This window comes from Mauremys reevesii, linkage group 12 (assembly GCF_016161935.1).
Source record: "Mauremys reevesii isolate NIE-2019 linkage group 12, ASM1616193v1, whole genome shotgun sequence".
NCBI lineage: Eukaryota > Metazoa > Chordata > Testudines > Geoemydidae > Mauremys > Mauremys reevesii.
Window position 1 is genome coordinate 28,681,710 of NC_052634.1, and position 12,724 is coordinate 28,694,433.

Here is a 12,724-nt window from a genome sequence, read left to right on the forward strand (position 1 = left end):
TTGTAAAGCAGTTTCTTCTTTAAAAGCTCCTTTATTCTAGGTTATACAAACAGGTCACTTCCCAGCTATTTCAAGGAGATGGAATTTTCCTGACCCACAGGAACTTAAACTAACATGCTCAAGATCACACATTCCTTAGGAGAAAACTAAGGGGAAAAACCAAAACCCACCAAACCGTTGCTGTTTCTACCCAAATGATCAATGAGACCAGAAAGGGAGACTGTGCAATTAACTGGCTGGTACTACACTGACTCTGCAGTTACTTGGATGCAGACACACCCAGCTCTACAGTTGGTAAACGTACAGAGACTCTGCTGCTGCTCATGAACTAGCAGCACATGATCTCTGAACAGCTGCCATTCGAATGCATCTGAAAGTCACAAGGAACAACGATCTGTGTTAAAGGAAGGTTGCCATTTATTAGAGCCCCAATTGATGCCGTGTGCACAAACAGAGGATTGAATGTGTAACAGGGAGTTTGGTAAATCTTGGTTATTTTATTTTTGTAACAGGCTCCTGTCCACCCCCAGTAGAGTTTTCAGTCCCAATGGCAACTTACTTACCAGATGTAATACAGACTAGTCCATGCCTCCCAAGTGGATGTGGTTCTTGTTCTTCTGCACATTGTAGCCCATGGAGGCCAAGGACCTGCAAATGTGTCTTCATGGGCCTTTGTTTAATTGATGAAAACAAACCTAGACACTTAGAGGATTGGAACTGATTTCAGCTGGGGGACTTGTTTGCTAGGTTTTTATGCATTTGCACAGGAAAACATTGAGTGTGTCCATTCATTTCAGGGATCCCTATTTAGTGGAGCTCCTGAAAATAGAATTATTTTTACTGAAGTAACATGTTTGTAAGGGGGCACTTGGATTTGAACCAAGGACCACTTGATCTGCAGTCAAACACTCTACCACTGAGCTCTACCCCCACGACTTTTGCATTGGCAAGTCAGTGATCTTAAGGATTTTGAAGGACGGGCTCTGCCTCAGTGAGCTCCTTTTCTATTCCCAGACCACAGGGGTTTTAAAAATGGGGTTTGATTAAACTTTATATACACATGGAGACACCACAGCTTGCACACCCACCAGCATAGCTTCCCCCAGTGACATAGCTACCACCTCTCGGGGAGATGGGTTAACTGCACAGACGGGACAGCTCTCTCCCCTCCACTTAGAGCAGCTTCATTATTTATGAATAGGTGGGAAATAACCTCCTGAATGGACAGGAACCAATGTATCAGATATTGCTGTGTCTGCATTCAATATGGGTAACTGGTCATATTGGGCTGGATTAGTAGGAGCATTGCCAGCAGATGGAGGGAAGTGATTATTCCCCTCTATTCAGCACTGGTGAGGCCACATCTGGAGCATTGCGTTCAGTTCCCCCCACCCACCCTCTCTGCCCCTCCCCTGAGACCCACCCTGTCCATCCAAACAGCATCTGATGTTTTCCTGTCTAGCCGGCTTGCTTCCTAGAACGAACGTTCCTTGAGTGGGGTGATCCACAGGGAGTAGCTCAAACCTCCACAGTGCCTGGGCAGGGGCAGGACATTAGCCCAGCAAGGGAGGGGTGTGGCAGTGACATCACAAAGGCCTTTTGCAGGACCTCAGACCATTGGTCAAAGGTGGTGGGGAGGTGGTGACCTCACAGAGAGATGCTGACATCAGCCAGGCAGGACAGGGGCGAGGGGCCAGGGAAACCTCAGAGACCCCTGTGGCTTTGCTTCAGCAAGTCTCCTTCTCCAGGTCTCTCTTTGAGGACTGAGAGAGTATTCGGGTTCACGTACGTGAGCACCAGGGGGAACCTCTTTCGAGTTTTCTCCTTCCCTTTTCGTGATTTTACTAGAAAACAGACGTCCCTGTTTAGAAGGTAAGAGCCTCCTCAAGGGAAGGGATGTCCTGAGCGTGTCACAGTTCGGATTCCAGTGGCCCCCTTACACTGTAAGGAAACTCCCACCATCTGCTCTGTGTTCGCAGTGCGGGAGAGAGCAGCATCCACGGCAGTGATTTGCTCCTGGCTGCCGGAGCAGAGCAGCAGGCTCAGCTGTCAGAACTTCCCAGAGCTATGAAAGGGGAGGGGCCCATGGCTCTGTAGCAGGACTGCAGGGCAGGCGAGTTCACGGCCGGCATTGTGGGATACTGGCAGAGGCCAGTTATGCTGATATAATGAACAGCAGCATCTACAGTGACACTCTGCCACTTTAAGTTTGCTGCAAAAAGTTCTAGGCCTCTCATCGAAGTCGTTTTATTTTGTCAGCAAAACAGGGCACTTTTGTCGCCAGACATGGCATTGCAGTGTGTACACCAGCCACAAGCTGCCGACTGAGGTAGCATTGTGTGTTTTTCACACACCTGAGCAATATCATTCTGCTGAAACAACTTTGTAGTGCAGACCTGGCCAAAGATTCACTCACACACACACATAGCTTGCAAGGAAAACGTCACCTGCTCCTCTGCTTTGCGGAATCCAAACACAAGCAAAGCTTGTCAGGCCCCAGTGGGGATGGCAGGGAGTCAGGTGTGGGCAGACAGTGTGTTATAGCTACCCCCAGGCACCATGGCTTAGCTGGCTAAAGCGTTTGTTTTGTAAACAGGAGATTCTGGGTTCAACTCCCAGTGGTGCCTTGTTGGCTGGATGTTGGGGTACCTGTTATTGGCTACTGTCAGAAGAGAAGTCTAGCCCAGGGTGGTTTTTCTTATGGTTTAAATAACACTCACAGGCACTGATAATAGAGTTACTGAAAGTTTGGGAGTTAAGAGCTGATAGGTCAGTGGTCCAGTCCCCACACAGATGACCCCTGTCTCCCTCTGAGACAGGGGCAGGTCTGAGCTCTCACCCAAATGCTCATTGTGGCTCCTAGAATCTGTGGGCAGCTTGTTTAGTTTACAGCAAAGGTTGAGTCCTGGTTTGTGCACCGTGTGTGAGAATGAAAATCCTAAACCTCCCTTTGAAATAACGAATGCAGCAGGACTTGTTATTGTCCCTGCCCCCAAGCAGACAGACCAATGGAGAAATGCCGTCGAGTCCAAGGTAACACTCCACTGCCATTTTACCTTTTTTGCTGGCTAAACTCCTTCTTATCTGCCCGGCCCAAGCTGTCCTCTGCCTCAGCTGCTGCTCCCGGCCTGCTCTAGAGTCAAACACACAGGGCCCCCAGGGGAACAGAGGCTGGGACAGGGCAGCAGCCTGGGCTGGGCTGGGAAGATGCCGGGAGTTCTCGTTCCCTGAGAACTGGCCTGGCTCCCTTCTCAACAGCAAACAAATCAATTCCACGTCCCCTCCCCAGAAAAACCAGCCTGGAGCCAAGGGCAGCAGGGGACGATTCCCTCCAGTTCCCACCAAGCCAGGAGATAACCCAGGGTGTTTCTAGCAGAGCTTGTGGAACTGACGTGGGGAAACCAGCCTTTAATAACAGGCAGTTCCAGTTTAAGCTCAGTGTTTTTAACAATTTCTACAACATTAAATAACCCTTTTATCCTAGTGTCACCATCCATAAAATTGCTTCAGCCTTACAGGTTCCCAAGTGCAAAACTAAACATCTCTTCAAATCCAAGGGAGTGATGATCAGTCAGTGTTCAGAGTCATCCCGCATAGAAGAACTATGTTGTCGTATATATTGGCCCCATCATGTGGCCATTGCCTTTCCCTCCTCTCTGTTAAAAGTTTTGGTATTTTGTGCAGAAACTTTCTTCCCTCAGGAGAGACCTGGGAACCAGGGCTGCCAGCCAGACAAACACCCTTAAGAAGAGGTGTAACCCGTCACAAAGTGATCTCCCTCTTTCAGTTCAGTGAGAGCTCCTATCTAACACCTAACACACATTTGAAGTTCTTCTTTTCACACAGTTGCTCATTCTCAGGGTCTGCTTTGTCTCCAGACAGATCCATTCTCTTTCAGGACGGCCTTGCTCTTTCTGTCTGTGTCACTCACTGAGGTGTCGGAGTAAACACTCCCCTTCCTTCTATTCTCAGGCAAACACTAGTATTAAGTGTTTGCTACTGATGGGTCTAGAAAGGATTTGTCAAGTGGAAGATGCTGTTTCTGGGGGATTGCTCCCAAGATCCAGTACTTTGGGTTCAAACGTCTCCCAGCTTCCTTGGGGAAAATAACACCAAGGATTTGTTGCAATATACAAGAAGGAAGGAGTTTTGCCACCCCAGATGGGACTTGAACCCACAATCTCTGGCTTAGGAAGCCAATAAGCCAATGCCTTATCCATTAGGCCACTGGGGCTCTGAAGAGCACTAAGAAGAAGGATGGAAATTCCCTCTCAGGATTGCACATTCCTCACATTCACTCAGAAGCCAAATACCCATTTAATGGCCTTACAGAAACGTCTGCATCCCCTGGCAGAGAGGCTACTGGGCAGGTGGCTGACAGAGCTGAGCACCACCTTTCTGCCAGCCATCTTTAGAGAATAACTCCACCCTAGAGTCACCCCTGCCTCCTTCAGCGCCTCCACGGCTGTGGCTCTGAGCGGCAGTAGGATGATTAGGGGGCAAATCCGGGGCTGGAAGGGGGGTAAGGTCGGCCTGTAAGGAGTAACCAGGTGGGGCAGACCCAGGGGGAGGCTGTGGGCTGCTGGTCAGTTGTTGGGATCTGAGCTCTAGATCAAAGCTGCACAGTGACCTGACACCCAGGGTTATAGGGCCGACATAGTGACCCCCTTACTGGCCTCGGTGACCCCCAAACCCTTGTTACTAAGGGCATTGCCTTCTCTGGCCATCAGTGACCCTCATGGGGCCGGCTCATGTAAGGGACTGTTGGCCCCTTACTAAAGCTTAGTGGGGGTTTTGGTTGGCTAGTTCCCAGCACCAATAGAGGGGGGAAGGGCCAATGGGAAATCAGGACCCTGAGACTGACAGTCCCCAGGGGCAATGGGGAGAGGCCAAAGCTCCAAGTTAACCACACTGACAGGCCAGGCAGTGTAATGAGGGAGTCACCAGGCCAGGGGGGCCCATCCTCCGTGGGAGCTGGAACTGCCTGGGCCAGAGTGGGGCGGAGCTAAGGAGAGAGCAGGAGCCGGAGAAGAGCCGGGGAGCAGAGCTGCGCAGGTGTAGTGCCAGAAACTGCTCCCTGTAGGACTTTGCTACCTGCAGCAGTTACTGAGACCTGAGGTTGTTCTTATTTGCTGACTTGTCCCAATTTGCTAAAACTTGACAGTGGTGGGGGATGGAAGCATAAAGGCTTCACCCTCCAAACGACCCTGCCTGGTGTCCATCTGTATCTATTACCTCTTAACACAGGATTGTAAAAAATAGAGTGAGGTCATTTAAACATCATTTATTTTGCAGCTTCATTTACTGTGCTAACAATGTAGCATCCTGACACCGATACTTCTGCCCACGTGCCCTGTGGGTTGGATTCATTTTAGTGGGACACGGGACATGTGGAGGATAATTTAAACTCTTAATTTCCTTAGGGTTTCCCTGCAATATACTTCTCTGCTGGTGCAATTTCTGACCATTGCACGTCTATTGTGTTTATTACAATAGCACAAGTAAGTCACACAAGTGACATAGTCTAGGGGCTTGGCTACACTTGCAAGCTAGAGCCCATTAAAGCAGCCCAGGGCACCCTAGCTCCTGAGGTGTCCACACTGGCAAGGCACATGGAGCACCTGGGCTCTGTAGGTGGAGCGCTCCTGGTAATCCACCTCCATGAGAAGCATAAAGCTTGCTGAGCCCTGCTGAAATACCCGGGCATCAGTGTGGACGACGTGTTGCATCACTGCACTGTGATTGCCCTCAGGAAATGTCCCATAATCCCCTGAAGTCAAGTGCCCACTCTGGTCATTGTTTTGAAATCGGCTGCAGGCATGCGGATATCCCCTTTCAAAGCTCCGTTTCTGACAGCGGCTGCTTATCTGCTCCGGGACAAAGCAGCCATTAGTGTGGAATGCTGCTGCTGTTGTGAGTGTGTATGAGGGGAGGTGGGGGTCTGCTGCTGTCTGAACACACAAGACAGCATGCTGACACACTCTCAGCCCCCAAACACACTGTCACTCCCCCCACGTACACACAACACACTCCCTGTCACATTCCACCCCCGCCCCCCATTTGAAAAGCACATTGCAGCCACTTGCACACTGGGATAGCTAACACACTGCACTGCTCTCTGTGGCATTGCCAGAGCTGCTAATGTGGCCACTCCAGTGCGCTTGCAGCTGTCAGTGTGAACACACGGCACCGGTTTCCCTGCTGTGGTTTAACTCCCAGCGCTCTACCTCTGCAAGTGTAGCCAAGCCCTAAATTTCCCAAACCAACCGAACTCAGTAACTGCCCTCCACCACCACATGCAGGGAGTAAGGGCACCGTGGAGCACACGCCGCACTTACTGGCACAGCCTTGTGCATGGTGGGGTGGCCACCTCCCCATTGATGAGACCTGGTCCCACCATCTCCGCGGAGCTCCAGTCTGCCCTGCTGCCATCCCTATCTGTGTTGTCTTCTCTAGCAGTTGACTGGCATAGTGACTCCCTGGAATGCTACTTATCCCAGCAGAGCTGGAGGATTGAAAGCAGTAACATCAAACCCCTGTGTAGCTAACAGGAATGAACACAAACACTCCCTGGTATCTGAAGAGATGTTTAGTTTTACCCTCGGTAAACTACAAGACTAAAGGGAAAGATGGTGGTGCCAGATATTAAGAGTGAAACATGAATCAATCATCATAGTTATGCCCATAGTGACTGCAAAATCTTTCTATATTCTTCTTATTATCATCAGTGTATTATTTTCTCTGCTGTCTAGACATTGACTGGACCTTGACAAAGAAATTTGGATCTTGATAAAATAATCGACTATCCCTCGTTAACGCAATGGACTTGACACCCACTGGGGTGTCCCTACACAGGTACAAGTACTAACAACAGTGGCTGCCTTTTAGCCATAGATTTTAATCAGGGCAATAAATTGATACGAACTCCTGTAAAATCATTTTCCAGCCCAACTCCTTCACCCACATTCCTTAGGGCATTGGGCCACCATGTGGACGTTTCATTTCCGACCTCAATTTCACACATAGACACAATTTCATTTGCACAGATCCATGAACAGCAAAACCTCCCTGTGTCTCTTGTCTGAGCCAGGGCGTTCGACTCCAGTGAACCCTTCTCTCCTGCAATGGCGATGGTCAGACAGAGGGGACGTGGCACCTCCATCCCTGCCAGGGAGATATTGGCTCGGCTCTTTTTTTCTGCTGCTGTTGTTAGTCCATGAAACATCAGGGATGGAATGCAAGGCTGAGTTCATGCACCAAACCCCTGAAACATTTCAGTGCCCAGAGAAATCCTGACCCCGGCTGTTGGAATGATATGGTGGAGATTCGAATAGGAAAGGGACTGTCTGAATTGTCAGTGTGGGGAATGAACAACAACCTAAAGCAATGTCGTTAGCCACAAACACACTCTCATCATGCTCCAGCTGGAAGGGAAATGGGCAGGAACTCTTGCTGTTCTGCCATGGACACACTTACACTAATGCTCAGCCGTGAGTGTGCTGGGGGAGCTGGTCTGAAGAATTTGAAGTGACAATTCTGTGAGAACAGAAACATTGTGTAATGAAACAGCTGTACATCAAGTAGTTGTGGCTGAGTGGTTAAGGCCATGGGCTAAAAATTCCTTGGGGTCTCCCCATGCAGGTTTGAACTCTTCCAACTATGGAAGCATTAGTGTATTGTCATTGCTGTTGTCTTAGTGCCTGAGCTTCCATGGAGCAAGATCTGGTCTCACTCTGAGGCTGTCTACACTTAAAATACTGCTGTAGCACTGTGGAGTAGACAGTTGCTACAGTGAGGGGAGGGGTTTTCCATCCCTGTAATAGCTGCATTGGCAGAACGATCTTTCCTTTCATTTAGCACTATCTAACCATGGCTTAGGTCAGCTTAATTATACTGGTTCTGGGGGTTTTCATACCCTGAAAGACATACTTGTTAGAGGGTTTATCCCATCACCCTCCCAGTCCCTGGTCCTTCTCACATGACCAGAGAGTAGCAATGCATGAAGCTCAAAGGTGCAAACAATTCAATGTTTATTGGGGTGAACTTCCAGCAAGCAATGATTCCAATTTCCTTCCTCAGTATCCCCCTTCCCAGCTCTGACACCACAGAGCCTTGCCTGTGTCCCTGTTCCCATTCCCTGTTCCTATTCCCCCCCTTAGCAAAATATAATTCCAATTCCCCTACCCCCATTCGCATTCCCATTCCCATTCCCCCGCTTACTTCCTGACTGACTGCAGACTATATAGTAAAACTTGAGTTCTGCTTAGCTAGACATTAACCAAGCATTTTACTGAAATTTAACTAACCAATCCTAACATATTGTAACATGATTATCTTAACAATTATACCCCACCGCCTTAATTGGTTTACACCCAACAAATTAATTATACAGCAGATAGAAACAGTCACAGAACCAGACAGAGATTATACAGCCAAGCAATAGGAAAGTGGGGACTACAGTGATAGAACAACAAAGAAATGAAGATTTCACACCCCAGATATTGACCTGTGAGTTGTTCCTAGAGAGGATGCTTTCATGGTAGAGGTTGTGGGTTGCTTAACTGTCTGGCCCACAGAGCAGGATTTTGAGGTTCACCATTACTGTCTCAGAATGCCAGCACTCATCTTTTATTCACTTAAAATGTGAGCAGGGACATTACAACACTGCAGAACTCATGGAGCTCCAGGAAACGTGTAACTTTAGGTCCGGGTGAGTGTGTCTAAAAATCAGCTGTGCTGTAGAAGGTCTCTAGGAGTTGAAAGAGATGTGCCGTCTCAACCTCCCTAAAGAGTTCATCAACTATTAATGAAAACTAGGGTTCATAAGTCATAGTCTTTGTAGTATCAGGATGGTGGACTGGTCTAAAGTGCTAGTTATACGACTCTTTTTTTTTCAATCCCTTGGGTGTTCTGGTCTCTGCATAGAGATGTGGTTTCACATCCCACTCCTGACATGACCATTTAATTCTCTCTGGAGAAAATGGCCTCACTTCAATCTCCTTTGGAACAATAGAACCCCATTTGCTTAGCTTTGCTATTCCAGTAGTTGTGAGAGAAGCTCCAAACCAGGGGGAAACAGGGCCTGTTCTCTCGACCCATCAATTTTTTGTCTTCCTTCATTCCAAGCTATTTTCTCAGATACGTCCGTATTTCCCACACTTTTATGAAACTTTAGGATCATCATTTAATTGCCACACAACTGTACTTATGAAGTGAAGTGAAACACAACATTTTTTGGATATTCTTGCAGAAGAGTTTTGCTTTCTGACCTGGAATTGAACAGGGGCTACCGGAGGGGAACAATGCTGCTCCCTTTTCTTCACTCATTCAAAAAACATAAGTTCTTGGTGCCCTTTGTTTCCCTGTTCTTCAAACACCTGTCAGGGTGGCCTAGGGAGACTTGGCCCTGACTCTCGGGGTCCTTCCCTGCCCCACCTTTCTATATGATTCTGTTGTGTGGGTTTGTGCTGTGTCGTTGTTCCACGCTGAGCTGTTTTGCACAGTGCCACTTTGCACTCTGACGCATTGTTTCGTGTTGTATGGTTTTTGCACTGCCTTGTGTTGCGTCGGTTTGAGCTGAGCTCTTTTGCAGTGTGTCATTTTGCCCCATGGGGCGTTCATTTGCATGGTGCTGAATTGTCGGGCTTTGCACTCCTACGTGTTGTCACTTTGTGCTGTGGAATGTCAGTTCATGCTGAATTGTTAGATGTTAGATTAGGGTGTTTCCACTTTTGTTGTTGTTTATATTATATTGCGATGGCATCGAATTACAGAGCTGTACGGCTGCAAGGGCCCTGGAGAGGTCATGAAATCCAGCTCTCTCTCCTGAGGCAGGGCCAAGCAGAGATGATGCGTCAGGGCCATGTGGGATCAAGTGCCCACAGCAGCCGGCCCAGGCAGGGAGCAGAAGGCGGGAACCAGAGCCAGAGCAGGTTGTCTATGGGACCAAGTATATGGAGAGTATCCTTGACAGAGGTTTGTTCAACCTGTTCTTAAAAACCTCCAAGGACAGCGACTCCACAGATGCCCTTGGGAGCCTATTCCAGAGCTTAACTACACTCAGAGTTAGAAAGCTGTTCCCAACATCTAACGAGAAACTCCCTGGCTGCAGATTAAGCCCATTACTTCTTGTCCTACCGTCAGTGGACATGGAGAACAATTGATCATTGTCCTATTTATAATGACCAAACTTTTCTCTCTGCAGTCATCCTTTAAATGGTTATTATCTCCTCTTCTTGCCTGGGGTAGAATGGAAGAGGAGAAAATTCTATTTGTTCTTACTTCATGTTTTACTGAAGCTCAGAGAGGAAGGAACCTGATCTGCCTAAGATTGTAGAGCGGACAGAGAATTTATTTCATTTTGGGCTGTGACTATAAGCAGAAGAGTGACACCTAAGAGCTGTTGCTGCTGCCCAATATGGGGCTTAAACTCATGCTGGCAGGATTAAGAGTCTCATGCTCTACCAACTGGGTTAGCTGGATTTGAAGTCAGTCAAGTGCCCAGTCGCAGTGTAGAAGGAGCCCTGAGGGCATTTATTTGTGGAGCTGAGGTTCCCTGTCTGACATTTGCCTTCTTTCCTGGTTCGTTATGTCTCTAGTGAGAAAACCAGAGCTGTCACAAGGCTGGTTAGATACAGCCCCAGTGTTGATTGTAATTATTTCTATTTCAAATGGAATTAATTTTGATAAACTTTAAAATAATTTTTTTCAAGAGGAATATTGCTTGAGTCAAGATTTGTAACCTTCTACTGAGTTAGAGGGTAACAGCCACAGAGTTCCCCAGTTCGCTTGGTTGCTAAACAAAGACACATCGGGCAGGAGAGGTCAGAATTTAAAGTGGTGATGGATGCAGGACGATTGATTTTTGCAACCAGTTATTTTTATGGGTGCTGAGGCCCCTTTTCCTTTTGAGGAGGCAGCTGTTAGAGCCCAGCTGCTTAACCCTCGGGCCTGGCCATGGAAACCTCCCGTAACTGGCCTTATGTATCTTTCATGTTTGACACCTTTGGGGTTCGCACGTCTGCACTACATGCGGTTTACAACAGCAGATACTTTGAGAAAACTGCTGGGCTCATTCGGGCTGTTCCAAACTGACGTTGGCCCAAACTCTGCCTCACTTCGTCTAGAGTGGGTCATGTGACAAAGTCTCCATGGCAACTAATGGCCAGGCCCTTCCCCCTGCAGGGGGATGCTAAAGGTGGGGGAGAACAAAGAGATCAGGTGACCTCCTGGCCTGGGAAGGAGACAAAGCCCAGAGAGGAGGGGCTGGAGGGGGGCCGGCAGTTTTGGAAGCTGGCTGGGAAATGGAGGGGAGCCCCCATGGGGCTCGGGCCTCCCAACGGGGCTGTGGCCTCCCTAGGGCCCCAGACGGACCGAACTAAAGGGGGTCCTGTTGTCTGTACCGGCAAGACCTGGTTTGGACTGTGTTCCTGTCATCTAAATAAACCTCTGCGTCACTGGCTGGCTGAGAGTCACGTCTGACTGCGAAGTGGGGGGGCAGGACCCTCTGGCTTCCCCAGGACCCCGCCTGGGCAGACTCGCTGTGGGAAGCGCACGGAGGGGCAGAGGATGCTGAATGCTCCAAGGAGAGACCCAGGAGGTGAAGCCGTGGGAGCTTCTTGCCCTGAAGACAGTCTGCTCCAAGGGAGAGGAGGCTCCCCAGAGTCCTGCCTGGCTTCGTGGGGAGCAGTTCCAGAGCATCGCCCGGGGACTCCGTGACACCCCTCACTCCCGACCCGCAGCCCCCTGAGCTCCCTCCAGATCTGACGGTGCCCCTCACTCCCGACCCGCAGCCCCTGCTAATCCAGCCCTGACCTCCTGACTCACAGCTCTGCTGGTGCCCCTCACTCCCCACCCGCAGTCCCCTTGGTTCCCCCCAGCTCTGACGGTGCCCCTCACTCCCGACCTGCAGCCCCTGCCATCCCATTCCTGACCTGTGACGTTATGAGTGTAATATAATATTTCATTGAAAGATGACAGGGCCAGAAAGAGTTAATTAACTCACCTCACCGACTGACCTGACCCATGTGTGAACCTTAAGGGCTGGTTAGGAAGATCTGTAAATGAACAGAGCTTTGAAATGCAAGTCTGCATTCTTAGAGGTAGAAGGGGAGAAGTTTTTTCAGGTCTTATGAGGTAAGCAAACAAGTCTTGTATATTGCTGTAGTTTTAATTCAAAGATCAAAAAAGGAATATTAACATTTATGATGACACTTGAGTGAAAAAATATTATTGTCTCTGTGTCTCTTTGAAGGTTGTGCTAACCTGTATCTGAACTGTTTAATGGGTAAATTGCCCTGTGCTAATTGCCAGGATGTTTGGAAGAAGGAGTTAAGCCGATTGTTTTCTCAGGCCGAAAGGCTGCTGGAAATGTATAAGAAACCTGGGACATGATCCTACTTCATCTCCGATCTGCTTTGGGTTTCAAGAGGGGGGAACCTTAAGCCATAAGGATTGAGATCCCCAGTCACTGACTGGAGTCACCCTGAATATGGAAATTGGACTATAACCTATGGACTATTTCTAAAAGGACTTTTGGCAACTACAAGCTCACGTCTGCTATGCATCTGAACCTCAAGAATTTAATTCAAGTCTGTCTGTAGATTGATCTTTTAACCAACTCTCTCTCTCTCTCTTTTCTTTTTTAATAAATTTTAGCTTAGTTAATAAGAATTGGCTATAGTGTGTATTTTGGGTAAGATCTAATTGGACCTGGTATGTGGCT

The 12,724-nt window shown here is 48.5% G+C and overlaps 3 non-coding genes across 3 annotated transcripts; 1 reads left to right on the forward strand and 2 right to left on the reverse strand.

Annotated features, from left to right (window-relative positions):
* Nucleotides 1-859: 859 nt before the first annotated feature.
* On the reverse strand, nucleotides 860-931 carry TRNAC-GCA. Its single transcript has one exon. It is a non-coding gene; the product is annotated as a tRNA-Cys (tRNA).
* Nucleotides 932-2,553: 1,622 nt separating this feature from the next.
* On the forward strand, nucleotides 2,554-2,627 carry TRNAT-UGU. Its single transcript has one exon. It is a non-coding gene; the product is annotated as a tRNA-Thr (tRNA).
* A 1,526-nt stretch (nucleotides 2,628-4,153) lies between these two features.
* On the reverse strand, nucleotides 4,154-4,234 carry TRNAN-AUU. The gene is given in 2 exon segments: nucleotides 4,154-4,189; nucleotides 4,198-4,234. It is a non-coding gene; the product is annotated as a tRNA-Asn (tRNA).
* Nucleotides 4,235-12,724: the final 8,490 nt, after the last annotated feature.